This window comes from Molossus molossus, unplaced genomic scaffold (assembly GCF_014108415.1).
Source record: "Molossus molossus isolate mMolMol1 unplaced genomic scaffold, mMolMol1.p scaffold_m16_p_12, whole genome shotgun sequence".
Taxonomy (NCBI): Eukaryota; Metazoa; Chordata; class Mammalia; order Chiroptera; family Molossidae; genus Molossus; species Molossus molossus.
In genome coordinates this window covers 79941147-79955680 of record NW_023425347.1, presented here as the reverse complement: position 1 = coordinate 79955680, position 14534 = coordinate 79941147, and the positions used below count along the sequence as shown (strand labels likewise).

General features: G+C 51.5%; 1 protein-coding gene across 1 annotated transcript in view; it reads right to left on the bottom strand.

Annotated features, from left to right (window-relative positions):
- Positions 1 to 14318, bottom strand: part of DLGAP3 (DLG associated protein 3) — a 55648-nt gene extending 41330 nt beyond the window's left edge. The window contains exon 1 of the mRNA XM_036256363.1: positions 14120 to 14318. The gene's annotated coding sequence lies outside the window, so the exon portion shown is untranslated. The remainder of the gene's footprint in view (positions 1 to 14119) is intronic.
- Between the last annotated feature and the right edge of the window lie 216 nt (positions 14319 to 14534).

The window sequence follows — 14534 nt, the reverse complement described above, 5'->3', positions numbered from 1 at the left end:
GGGCTGGTGTCCTGGCCCCTGGCCTCTCTCAACGCCCCCCCAAAGCCCTGTTGCTGAAGACTCGATATGCCTGGGGCCCAACCCCAGCCCCTAGGATTCCGAAAGAAAACCTTCTCCCGCTCTCACTGTCCCAGAAAATTGGTTAAGGAAAGAGAAACAAAATAGGAGAAAATTCTGGGGTGTTTTTCATCCACCTTTATTATCTTATTTAATCAATTCTTCCTAGGAGTTTAAGGTAAGAATTTCACAGAAGAAGAAAAAAAACTTACTGCTCCAAAACACTGAAAACATTTAGGCAGACCCAAATCTAAATCCATCTTCTGAACCCACTGGACAGTGCTCAGCCTGTGAATAACCCACAGTACCTATAATCTCTTTGAAAATCCCACCTCAGGGGGCTCTGCACTTGATGTTCTCTCTGCTGGAACGCTCTGCCCCAGATATTCCCATTCTCTGTCTCATCTTTTGGGTCTCAGCTCAGAGAGGCCTTCCCTGACCACTCACCAGAGTCGAGCCCCATCCCCCAAGTACCCTCTCCATCACCTGTTTCATTGCCTTCATAACACTTATTGCTCCTTGAAATTATTTTCTTTATCTATTACATAATTTAGAGTATTTCTCCCCGTGGCAGAATAGAAGCCCCAGGAGGGCAGGAACTATGTCTGCCTCACACACTGCAGTATATCCTCAGTATCTAGAACAACGCCTGGCAGAGACAGGTGCTCAAAAACTATCTACCGCATGAATGAGTCTTTGCTTGCTGTCCTCATCCACTCTACTCCTGTGCCCAACAGCCCACAGAAAGGACCTCTACTCCTTTTCCTCTAGAGGCTTCAGAGAGCCCTTGGAGGATTCGGTATTAGAAATCCAGCCTAGATTTCTGTTTGCCTGGACTCCTTCCAAAGACCTCCTACCCCTTGAGCATGCCAGAGACAGCAGAGCAGCCCTGGTGGCCAAAGATGGTGGCATCTGAGAGAACTAGAGGCCCTTGATTTGCAGTCCGCACCAACCCCTTTAGCCAGGGACCTGGAAGGGAAGGAACAGCGACCTTATCGCTGGGTGTTAGAAAGACCATCATCTGCCTCCAACCATTGTATTGCAGCCTAGCTGCATGACAGTGAACAATTTATTTAATCTGCCTGAACCTCAATTTTCATGTCTGTAAAACAGAAATAATAATACCTACCTCCTAAGATTGTGGCAATGAGTAAATAAACGGATCTACCCAAGGCAATTGGCACACATATCTCCATGTGTTGGCTTCTCCTGACTTTAGCCTCCTGGTGCCTTCTTTCATTTGTATGTATTTGAGAGCTTTGGGCTGGTGCTGCCCTGGTTTCCAGGATACTGCAGACCTGAACCTTCCAGGGCCATCAGAGAACAACAGGTAGGACCCCAACCCAATGGCAAGGTCCACTGGGCAGCAGTTTCTCATCCAGACTAGGCCCACGGCCTTTCCTACCCTCTACCCCAAATATCTGGTTCCCCTATGGAATCCAGAGCTTAGGGACTGCTCCTGGGTTAGCACACTCTCCTAGAAGGTCTCTCTGTGAGCTGGGACAGGGGCTGCCTGTACCAGGGCCTGTCTCCTCTCAGCCTCTCTCACAGAGGAGTCAAGCTCAGGGCTGAGCCCCAGAGGACCCCTCAGAGCTGGTGAGTTGGCTGACTGCTAGTTTCATGTGATGGTACCTTCCACCCCTTGGCTCTGCCTGATCTTGCCCCAACCTCCAGAGTACTTTAGCCCCTGCTCTCATCTCTGGATTCTGGGCTCAGCAGTAGGCAGGACCACAGTGAGAGAGAGCATGGGGAGAGGAGGCAGCACAGACTGTGAGATACGTCATGTGGAAGGTCTGTCCTCCCAACTCTGCCTTCTGATGCAGTTCAGGTATCCTCTCTTCTAAGAAAGCTTCCCTAGGAGTGTCCACCCCATCAACCCCAAGAAACAGCAGTTGCTACCTCATCATGGGTTCCATACTTCACCATACTTCAATGGTGGGGTAAATATTTGCAGGCTATGAACTCCTTGAAAACTAGTATTCATCTGATCTATCTCTGTATGAACAAGACCTGACATATAGCATGTGCTCAATAAGGTCAGGATCAGTGATTGAGCCATCAAGAAGCAGTACCCCTCAGCTGGGGCATAGGGAGAGGGGAAGAAACAGGAGAAGGCAGGAGGGCAATGACTTCCTGCAGCTGAACCAGAACTCCTCAGCAGGCCGAGTATGATGTGGGTTCCCTGTAGACCCGGGAGTGTCCTGTCCAGGGAGGCATGTGAGCAGAGGTTGCTGGGCACTTTGGAAGCTGGTATAGGATGGATTCAAGCACTGAACACATTTTAGACCAGACAGCGTCTGAAGTCTAAGGCTCAGAATGGCTACAACTGAGAAGGCATTACGCTCAATGCTTTAGATGCACTTCTTTCGTGTAGTCCTTGCAACTATCACTAGATACATTCCTCCCACTTTATTGATGAGGAAATTGAGGTTTAGAAATGTAAAGAAAATTGCCCAAGGTCACAACAGGTGATGGAAGAGGAATTTGAATCTGGGTCTGAGTCCAGGCCTCGGCATTCTCAACCACTAAGAGACCGAGCCCTGGCAGGTCTAACGTAGTGTGTCTCTCTGACCCAACTGGTCTGATGAGGCCACCAGGTGAACCCCCAATGAGCCCTGACTCACCACTCAGCCTCCGGAAACCTCCACCCCTGCCATCCCTCCCTCATACATGGGCATATATATTCCCAAGACAGCTTATTCACAATTCCAGAGGCAGCTTACACAACCATGCAGAGTCACCCAACACAACTCACATGACATTTGTCCTCACATATATAGTCATCATCAAACAATGTACACAGACACAAATGTTCCCACGGGGTTCATGTCCACGTGCACTTTCATCCAATGGACACTGACGCCTGTGCGCACAGAAGCTGCACAGATATGGAACCTTACATACATGTCCCCATGTTTATACCCATACAGCGGATATTCACCTTCATTTCACATTACTTAGGCCTCACATCTCCTCAATATCACACACCAAATCCTCCCCCAACAAGAACTTTATCCATTGTTCCCAGATCCAATACTAGGCCCAGGTGAGCAATGATGCTTCCTCCCTCTGGGGTTGGCCAGGCAGCCCTGAGAGGGGTAGAAGGCTCAGCCTGCCTGTGATGGATGGAATTAATCTACTGAGCTGGAGAAACTAAATAATTAAATCCCTAATCACCCCCCAAGCCAGCCAGGCCAATATAGCTGAGGGAGGGAGGGGGCTCTGAGGCCCAGACCAATATCCTAGAGAGGGGGAAGGGGCTTGGAGAGAGAAGCACAGACAGAATTCTCTAGGAAGGCTTTTTGGGAGGAGCTCTGACAGGCAAGCAGACAGATACACAAACATGGTTCTCCAGTGCCACAGACACTCCTTTACCAGGTGGAAATGAAGCAGCTTGTGATGACAGCCCAGCACTATCCACTTACACAGAGTGAGAGGAGGGGTACAGCCCTCCCTCCATACCCACAACCCACCCTGCCCCTCCACAGAGTGAGTCCTGGGAGAGTATGGGGACAGTGGACAGGACACTCAAATGCCCAGGACTGTGGCTATCAAAGGGGTCTGCCCAAAGTGGAGCTGAGGGCAGGATCAGTCGGGCCCTGGCCCACTCCTGCTCCAATCAGGATAGACCCCTCCCCAGCCTGGCACAGATGGCAGGGAAGGCCCCCTCCACAAAAATGCACCTGCTTCCCTCAGGAAGTGGGTCCAGCACGTGGCTAATAGGCTGAGGATGGGGTAGAGGCCTGGGCAGGGGGGCTAAGGCAATCAGCCTGGGAACAGGCTCCAGTCCGATTGGCTGAAAAGTGGGTCATTTCCCTTTTGAAAAATAGTGAGAAAATGGAGAAGTAGGTCGGGCTCTCATCCCCTCAGCTCCAGGCACCATCCCGGGCCTGCAGGATTGGGGAAAGAAAGAGAAGTCTGCACATACCAAGGCCCCATTTTCCCCAGAACTCCGCCGGCCCGCAGCACAGGAGGCCAAGGTCATCATACTCAGGACACCCAAGGACATGCACACTCTGAGGCCAGGACTGGAGCACAAACCCCACCATGCCCTGGGGGGCCTGGGGTAAAAGGGCCAAGGGCCGGGCCAAGCTGGAGGGATGGGGGATCCAGCATGCAGGACCCTGAGAAGCCCCCTCCCATCTTCACGTCTGTCGTGATGTTTCCTCTCCTCTCCTCCCTTTCCTCACCGTCCACGTGAGCAGAGTCGTTGCCATGACACCGCGGGCAGGTGGGCGGCTCTGGCGGCTGTTTCGTCCCAACCCCCATGCTCAGCGCCCAGGTGGGAGGGGAGCGGCTGCAGCACCCCCGCCCCTAGTCCAGATGAGAGAGGAGATTGGCAGAAGGCCCCATACACCCCAGAATCTGCAAAGGGCTCTAGCACTGGCCTCTTGGGAATGAGGCAACCCAGGCGCAGGCTTGGAGGTCTAGGAAAGGAACTCTCCAAGAGGATCTTAGGTCTTGAAGCACCACGCCCCTGCCCCTCAGAGGTCAGGGAATGGCACCGGGAGGAGCTGGCCCATAACTCCTATTTCTTCCTCCATTTCTTATCAACTCTCCTCCCAGCTTTCCCTTCATTCTAAGTCTCAGTCCCTTCATGCTAACAGCTGATTGGTCCTGCCTGGGGTCTAAACTCAGTTCCTCACACTGAACCACAAGCTCAATTCTCCAAGCTCTCTTAGGAGAGAAGAAAACAGCCAAAGTTGAGACTCGGAGAGATTCCTTCTCTACCAACCAAAGCTCCAGCCTGTCCTCTGGAAATTGGGTCCCCTTCGGCTGAGTGTCCCCATACCTGAATTCACATCACAGCCGGGGGGGGGGGGGGGCGGGGGGGAGCACTCACTCCCTACTAAGCCCCATCAGAAGAGAGGAGCAGGAGTGGAGCAGAGAGAGGAGAGAAGTGGAGGGGCTGACTGCAGATGCTGTCTGAGGGTGCTGCCCTGCCTCCCACCACGTCTGGTCTCAGGAAGTCTGGGCCAGGCCTGAGCCCCCTTGACTCTGAGCACTCTTCTCGGGGTCCACATGCCTCTCTCTGCGTGTCTCTAAGCTTCCGAAGACCCTTCCCACTGTTCACGACCCTGCTCCCTACCCCTGTTCCCTAAATGGGAAACCCTGTGTCATTAACTGAATAGAACCAGTGGGACCTGTGCATGGCAGCCCTCTGCACCTGGCTGGCAGGGGTGGTGGTGACAAGATCCAGAAGGAAGGTGGAACAGCAGCCAGGGTTTGCTGGAGGGTGTTACACGTGACATACATAGCGCATATACACATACAGACACTTCTGCTTTCTTCCTGACCCTTCCCCTACTGATTAAGACAGATCTGACTGGCTACAATATATACTTGTGCACTCGTGTGCACGTGTGCACGTGGCAGTACCCTGTATCTGTGTTTGCCCACGAACAGCGTTCTACATCAGGCCACTCTCATCCTAAGGTCTCACCAAAGCTTCTACGACAGGTCCCTAACTGGTCTCCTGTCTCGCTTCTTGGCCCAGCTCCATCCATTCTCCTCACTGCCCACCAGTGTGATCTACCTAAAATTTGTTTATTCAACAAATATGTATTGAGTGCCTACTCTAAGCCAGAAATCCTCTGGACACAGTGGATACAGCAATACACAAAACAAATGAAGTGCATATTCTAGTGGGAAAAGGTGATAAACAAATACGTGAAATGATGGACGTGGTAAGTGCTAAAATTGAAAAAAAAAAAGTGGGGTAAAAGGATACAATGACAAGGGGTTACTTAAGATAGACTTTGGCCTCTCAAAAAGGTGACTTTTGAGCCAAAACTTGAATAAAGTGAGGGAGCAAGTCATGTAGGTATCTGGGGGAAGAGCATGTCAGACCGAAGGGAAAGCCAGGACAGTGGCCTCGAGGGGGGACTGTGCTCTGCGTCCTGTGGGACCAAAAGAAAGCCTGTGTCGGGGTGGCACCTGAGCCTGGGGAGGTCACGGGGGCTATTTTATACACAGCACTTATGTCACTCAGGCCCCACGAAGCACTTTGTATTTCACTCCGAGTGAAATGGAAAGCCAGTGGAAAGGCATGACCTCATCTTATTCTGGCTGCTCTTTGGAGGAGAATCTATGGAGGAGGGGCTGGCAAGGGGCAAAGAAGGGAGTCCAGTTGGGACATTTCCTGTCATTGAAACCTCTTCCTACAGTTGCTCACCTGATGAACACCTGTTCCACCTTCAAGCCTCGGTTCAAAGGCCTTCTCCTCTCTAGTTACTTTACCAAACTCCTCCTTTCCCCACTCCAGAGCTGACCAACCTCTCGGAGGTCCCCACTGTCCCGATGAACACTATGTCCTCCTACCTTCCTTAACACTCTCCTTACTTGGTTCCAGGTTTTTTCTAGATTGTAAGTTACCCAAGGTCAAGGGCCATCCCCAATGTCCAGCATGGTATGTGGCACATCACAAGCATAAAATAAGCATTGGTTGAATGAACAGATGCACTGGGACTACTGTAAGTGATGGACTACTTATAGGCTGTTATTAAGCTGGCTGAGTGAGATGTGTATGTATGCAGTCACAGGTTGCAATCAAGCCAGTGTTAGCATATATCCACATATTTCTGCATACTCTGTTCAAACATAGATGTGCGTTAGCATGAATATACATGTTGACAAATCCCTGTGTTGATATTATTCCTGTAGATTTTTTCATATGTGTAAATGTTAAGAAGTGCATTTATTTTGAGATATGCATATTAAGGCACAGACCAGTAATATACACATATACGTGTACACACATATTACCACATGCCCCATATGTGTGAGGATTATGCACACACTTGGGCCTACCTACTATCCTTGCCCCTTTCATCCACTAAACTCAACTGGTTCTGTTTGATTCTTGAAACCTCTGTAGTAATGTGAAATTTCAAGCTCCCAAACTCTTTCCCCACATACATCCCTGCGCACCATGGCATCTGATCAGCCTTAGGCTCCCTTTCTTAGCTGTCCCCAAGGCTGTATAGGTTTCTCCTGCGCAATCTCCCTTCATATGGATGGTGGTGGGGAACAACTGGGTCCCTCCGACATGAGAATTTGAGAGACCTCAAGGAACCTGCGTTCTGGAGAAGAGTCACTGGCATCAGAGAGGATCAAGTTGAAGCTTGTGAAAAAACAATTCGGGACAGTCTCAATGTTCAGTCAGAATCAATCCGTGTGTGTGTGTGTCTCATTCTTTCTCTCTGTCACATTTATTCACATGTATGACTCAACTTATGTACATATATTCACATGCTATCAACCCATGTGTGCATGTATGTGCTCCCACATATATGTTCACATGCATACTTACACTCACATATATGCATCACTGGGTAAGACCATACACATCGGTTCAATCAAGTAACTGCCTTCACAGTCACATATATACATGGATCCATACATAAGTAATACATACATATATATATATATGTATGTGTGTCCACTTATACACAAACCCATAAATGTTTGTACACATTCAAACAGCATACTCACACATACGTATGTGCATATACACAGTGCTATACCCACTCATAGGCAGAAATACACATGCTCATGAACTGGAATAGCAGAGATATCCAGCCCCTCCTCTGGCTTCTATCCTGTGAACAAAGCCAGGAGTCCATATTCTCTCCAAGTTTGCGTTTGCTCTCTACTCTTGCCAGTCTCCCACTTCTCTATTTGGAAAGTTGTTTCTATTATCAATAGAATATGCCTAAAAGGCAGTCCCCACTCCCTATATATACAACTGTTTAGTTCTAAAAGGAAAAATGAAGAGAAAATATCAAGACCGGAGTTCTTCCTCCCAGTACCTCTGGGTATGATGTGCTGCAGAAACAGTAAGAAAATTATCTCTGGTCCCTAAAACCTCCTAGGATGCCTCTCTCTTCCCTAGAGGGCAGCTTCATAATGTTCAGTGAACCCCTCCCAGCCCAGCCCAAGGGCCCTGCCAAGGAGATGGTAGACCTGGAGACTTAAAAATGTGAAGGGGGTGACCTGAGCTCAAGATAACAAAAGAAGCAAGTATTAAAAAATAAATAAATAAACAGGAGCTGGGTAGAGAGCAGGGAGGCAAGCTGAAGACACCTCCCAGCAGGAAAGCTGCCACTGAAACACTGGATCATGAACAGCAGGACTCTCCAAGAGGCCAGGGAGAAGGGGGTGGACATCCAGCATTCCACGTGGGGGTGGAGGGGTGACTGCCTCAGGCAGTAGCAGCAGCTCCAAAGTAAAGTCTTATCAAAGCTGTTATGTAACCAAGGGAGCTGAGTGAAGCACAAACACCTCCCCTCCCCAAACAGGCACCCACACCCACACCCACCACCTCCCAGCACCCACAGCATAGGAAAACTCAGCTCCTCCCAAGTAGCTAGAGAATGGGAGAAATCAACTTGATGAGTTACATCAAAAACATGATGGGTGAGGGGGTTCCTTATTAACTAGAAGTCACATCTGGAAAGGGATGAACTGGTGCAGTTTGGGGTCCCTAGATACCCAACCTCTTTTCTTGAACTTCCTGCCACACCTAATTTTGCCCAACATCATCTGGAAACCCTCTCCTTTCTCTCCCCTCAAGAAGGATCCTATTTGAATATTTGATTGTGCTCTTGAGGATGGAAGGCAAAGCAGCCATCAACTCTTCCTGCCTGTTGTTCCCCCACGGTCTCATCTGCATGTCCTGACATTTGGCTCTCATCCCCCTGGGATGACAAGGGAAGGGGCCTGGAGACATAAGTCCTTGCTCTATTCCCTTCAGAGTTACAAAAACAGAGTATAAGAACCCGGAAATTGAAATTACTCTGGCCCTGGGTTGGTGGGGAAAAGATTTCCAAGGGAACTGAGGATTGAAACCCAAACCTATCCCCCATTTGAATTGATTTTCTCTGCCAGCTCTTCCTCTTTTCCCACTGCCCCATCTCCAGTAGCCTCCTCCTTCTCTGCTCCATGGCATTGAACAACCCCACCCACTCCCTGAATCCTTTGCTTGGAAATCTTCCTCCCCAGTAAAAGCCTCTCCCAAATGCTGCTCTGAGCTGTGGTTGGGGTGTGCAGAGAACAGACAGGCTTGCAGGATATTGTACTGTGCGCCATCCCAAATCTCAAGATATGGTGGGCAGGGGGGTGCCACATAGTCATTCAAATTATACTTAACTTTTGAGCTTTAACCACATTAGGCCTAACCAGCAAAACCTGAACTCTCCTAATCCAGAACTGCCTGGAGCCTGAACTTCTGGGACCCAGTAGAAGGGTTGGTGCCAGTACCCCAAAGCTTTTGTACTAAAAACGATCTATGAGAAGAGAGCTCACAGCCAAAATCACCCTCCATCCCTACCCCCACACTAACAGTAAGGTGGTTTTGGACAGGGAAGGGGGAACTGAAACAGGGAAAGGGAGTCCCTTTTCCAAATACCACTGTGAGGCCTAAAGCCAGAAGAAGGACCCCCAAATCTATGTTTCCATCCAGGAATTCTGTCTTTGGAAAGTGGGTCATCTGGGAGAATTTTTCTAGTGAGCCCTCAGCACTGCCCCAACCGCCTTTCCATCATCTTCGGGCCCCAACGCAGCCCCATTCAGGACCCAGGACAGTTCCAACGGAGCAAATCCCCGCTGAGTCCCTTTCAGTACTCGGGACAGCTCCCAGGGATTGCGGGCCGCGTTGCCAGAAACCCAGCCTGCCAGAAAGGAACAGGCTTGCTCTACCACATACCCTCTTTAGAACAGAAGCCCCTCTTCTCCTGCCCCTCCCACACTAGCTCTTATTCACCGGAGGCATCTGGTACCCCTCCTATCAGTCTCTGTCCAAAGAGAGAAAAGAAACCCAGACACGAGGCTTCCCTGAGGGAGCCTAGAGACAGGACCCCACCCACCTCCTTCAGCCCTGAGCCTCTTAACGCCACTCACAGCTGGTTCTAAACATCACTTTCCTTCCTAACCACCACCCCCAAAATAAAGGAAATACTCACGTGGGGGCTGCCAGCCCTGTAGGCAGATGTAGTGAGGGGAGGCAGAGAGAGGTAGCTCCCCACACCCTGTTCTAAGCCCCCTTTCTGAAGGAGCCAGCTCCCATCTGGACTGGGGGGAGGAGAGACATGTGGAAGCACTGAGTGATGGGGAGAGGAGAAAGGAGAGGGAAGGAGGCAGGAGCAGGGGACTGCAGGGTGGGGGTGTTGGGATGGGGGTGAGGGAATCCTTTTTAATTTCATTCTCTCCCCATGTCTACATCAGCTCTGCAGGCTCAGCTCTTTAATATTTACACACAGGAAGAGGAGAGGGTGAGAAAGAACAGAGAGTGAGGGGGCAGAAGATACCTGAGCTCAAAGGGCATAGAGGCAGGGGCCTTTGGAAGCTGGGAGCTTGGGGCCCCCACACTATCCCCAACCCACTCCTATTCTGAGCTCTTGACTGGAAGGAAGGAAGAAGGAACCCTGGGACTATTCTGTCCCTTTGTTAACGAGACACTTTGAAGCTGCATCAGAAAAAGATCAGATCCCAACCCACATACCTGGACACCCCCACAAACCCAGATTTCTTGGGTGCCTTATGTACAGATGGTAGAGGCACTATTCATACACAAACATGTTCTGATGCTTGGAAACATGTGTGAATGTGGGCTGCTGTGTAAAAACTCATGAACATGTCACCTAGCATGTACAGGTTTATTCAAGTATGTTCTGAATGTATTGACATGTAACAGCCCATACAATCATATGCAAATTACGTAATCATATGCATAAACCAGCCCTACGTGACCTCCCCCGGCTCTTCAGCTATAACCCCAAGGACAAGGCCAAACACCTCCCCAGACCCTTTTTCACAGGCCCCTCCCTCACAGCCTCACTTTTTCTTTCTGTGACATGGGGAGAAGAGCTGGTGGGAAGGCATGCTGCATTCGAGCCCAGGGACTTAACAAGTTATTAGCAACGATGAGCTGGCAGCCCGTTACCATAACGATGGTGCCACTGCCTCACCCCAGCTCAAACCCAGACTCCCCAGACAGCAGGAGGCCCGCTGAGCCAGCAGCCTTCAGACTGCAGGGAGGGTGGGTAAAGGGGGAATCGAGACAAATCCTTGTATAGCGGAGGGTACACAACTGTTCTTCCAACCCCCACTGACAGATAAAGCTTTGAACCCACCAAGTGGGAATGAAATCAGACTCTGGAAAGGTGTCCTGACCATGGGGATGGTAAGACAGTGGAAGAGGTCAGTACAAGCCCCTCTAGACAAAAGCTTCTGTTTTATTTGCTCCCTTTGTCACCTCATTCCAAGAACCTCTTCTACTGATCTTACTAGATTAAGAGAAAACCAACCAAACAAGAGGTCCCTTTCTGAATTTCTGTTTTCCCATCTGCAAAATGGGAACAATTATCATTTACCCTGGACTCCTGGAAGGTTTAATTAGAAAGGGCTCAAGGGTAATTACAAACCTTTACAAAATCAAACAAGCCCCAGAAGTTTCTCTGTCCAACAGGAACCCATAAAGTAAGGAACTGTCAGGCCAGCTAGAGGCAAAATGCATTGGAAATTGGGTGGAATGAGAGAAAATAGCTCAGCCGGCTCAAGCCCCAACATCAGCTGGAGAGAGATGATGTGAGGTGCCAGGCAGCAGGAGAAAGCAGGCACTGCCACAGAACAAAGTCTGGGAGTTTGGCCTGCAGCAGCTCCAGCCCCTCACCAGCAGCAATCAAGACAAGTCCATGGTCTACATTGGTGGTGGGTATGGCTAGGAATCCCCATCTCCAGAAACATCTGTAGCTCCCTCTCTTTGGAAAGGGGTCCCAGGTTGAAGGATCTATATATAGTCTTAAGCTTACTGAGTCTCATTCTTCTCCCCAAATCTCTGCTGAGTTCTGATAGGCTTGGGGAAGGAGGAGGGGTTTCCAGGAATAGAAAGCAACATGGAGGGTTATAAGGTTCCTGGGCTAAGACTAGCCAGGAACCCACACATTTGCTGTGTGACCTTGGGCAAGTCCCTTCCCTTCCCTGGGTTTCAGTGTCTTCACTTTATAATTAAGAGTTTGGACCAAATTAATTCTAATTCCTCCCCTAACCATCGTTTTATTGCTATGTACAAACTCATTCTTTGCACATGAGCCCCCTGGCATAAAATGCAGTGGGCACTGCCTGTCAGAACAGTGGCACAGTGGGGGTCGAGTATGTGGGGGTGGTATCTAAGGATGTTCATCCTGTGTTCACATTCTTTTTAGAAACACCTGCCACCCTAGCCCTCCCAACTCCCTTTTTAGACCCTGATTCACTGCCAACTCACGAAGCCTCTCCGTACCCACCCTTCTCTGCGCCCCCCCCCCCAACCTCTCCCTTTTAGGCCTTGGCAGCTGGGTGCAGAAGTAGCCCCAGCACTCAGGAAATGCTGGGCAGAAGTGGAGGTAAGTGCCCCCAGGGTCAGAGACAGCACACCAGGGAATACCACTCTCTAACCTTGGCCCAACACAGCTCCTTGAGTCACCAAAAGACCTGGATTGGAACCTTTCTATACCACTGACTAGCAGTGTGGGATTGTGGGAAATGCAATTCATCTCTGAGCCTCAACATCTTCATCTATAAATTGGCATTATATTAGGATGAACTATATGAAATTGCTGTTTTTGTAGGTAAAAGAAAAACAAAACGAAACAGTTGAATATTGGCAATTTCATATGGCTTAACCTGGCTCTGGTTCCCAGAGCTGTTGGTGAGTTAAAAAGAAAGAGTTGAGAGGGTAGCATTTTTCAGAAGCTCTGGGCTGCTAGAAGGGCACTGCTGTTGTTGTTGTTGGGACTACTACTACTTCAAAGAGCTTCAACACAGACCCACCTAGAGCCAGTAGGCTGAACCCATGACCTAGAACTTGGAAATTTAGGGCTTGGAAGTTTGGGGGACGTCCACCTACTCTGGTGACTAAGAACAGGACAGAAGCTTCCACCTGGCCTCCTCAGTTCCTGGTTCTAAAGGTCTTTCGATGAAACAGTACTGGGATGACACAAGTTCCCAGGCCCCAAGAAGAAACACACATACTCTAGCTCACCTGAGGCCCTACTAGCACCAGGGGCCCCAGCATGCAGCAAGGACACAACTGGCATCACAGAAAGTACCCCCTGAGGTAGGTGAAGGTGGGGACCAAGGTGGGGAGTGCAATTCAGCTCTTGCCTGAGCGGGTGTCCAGGGGAGGAGTCCCTGGTGAAAGGGGTGATCTGACCTCTAAAAAGTCTGATATACCTGTCCCATGTCCCCCCCCCACCACCATCAGAATCCCCTGGGGGAGGGGGGAGAGAAAGAAGCCCAGATGTGGGTGACTCAGAGTGAACCCTGCTCAAATACATTCTCACACAGCCAACACACGCACGCACACACAGACTCATACAGGCCACAGATACCTGAACCACTCACAGAGACACAGTCACACCGGCACACATGCATACATACACACTCACAGAGACATACACAGGCACATGCAGTGACAACACACTCATTCACACACATGTCCACAGATACATACACAGTAACACCCTCCACACTCACACTGCATACACCCACTGACACGCACACACTCGCCCACAAGGACAGACACACACTCACTGCATACACTCACTGGTACACACAATCACCTCCAGACCCACACGGTGACACATTCACACACTCATCACAGACATAGTGACACGTACTCACACTCACACACCTGCAGAGGAAACTTCTCTCCGGATCTCCCCAACACCACCACTTCCCCCCACAACCCAGCTGACTTCTCCCTCCCAGACCCAAGCCTCCAGCCTGGCCGAGCCGGACCGGGGCTGGCCAACCCCCGGGGCGCTACCCGGGAGAGCTGGTCCTCGCTCCGCGTGGTCCCTCCGCCCGTCCCTCGGGTCAGACTCGCGGGCCGCCAGGCCGGGGCGAGGGCGGGGGTGGGGGCAGCAGAGGAGGCCCAGCCTTCGCCCCTCCTGAAGCCAGGAGCCGAGCCCGCCGGAGCCCGGGGCGTGGGCGGCGCCGGGGCCGCAGCCAGGCCGAGGATGGGGGGCGCTGCAGAGGGCGCGGCGAGCACGGCCCGTCCCCACCCCTCCCCGCGGCTTACCTGGCCCGGCTCGAGCTCCAGCCGGGTTACATGGTGCCGGCGGCCCGGGCTGGGGGCGCTGCGGCGGCGGGCAGGCGGGCAGGGACGGGGCCCGGCACTGCGGAGCCCCCAGCGGAGGGGCTGCGCCGGCTGCGGAGCCCCGAGCGAGCGCCGAGCGGCAGCGGGCGCGGGAGCGGGAGGCGGCCAAGCCACGGAGGCTGGATTTCCCGGGGACCAGGAAGGGGAGGCGGGGGGATCCCGCCCGCGCGCTCCGCCCCCGCCCCCGCCCCCGCGCAGGGCTGTGGAGCCCGGAGCTGGGTGAGGGAGGCTGACCGAGCTCCCCGCCCCCGCACCGGACCCGGGAGGGCCGAGGTCGCAGCCAGCGGGCGGCAGCTGGGGTCTCCAAGGAGCGCACGCCTCACTGAGCGGCCGCACT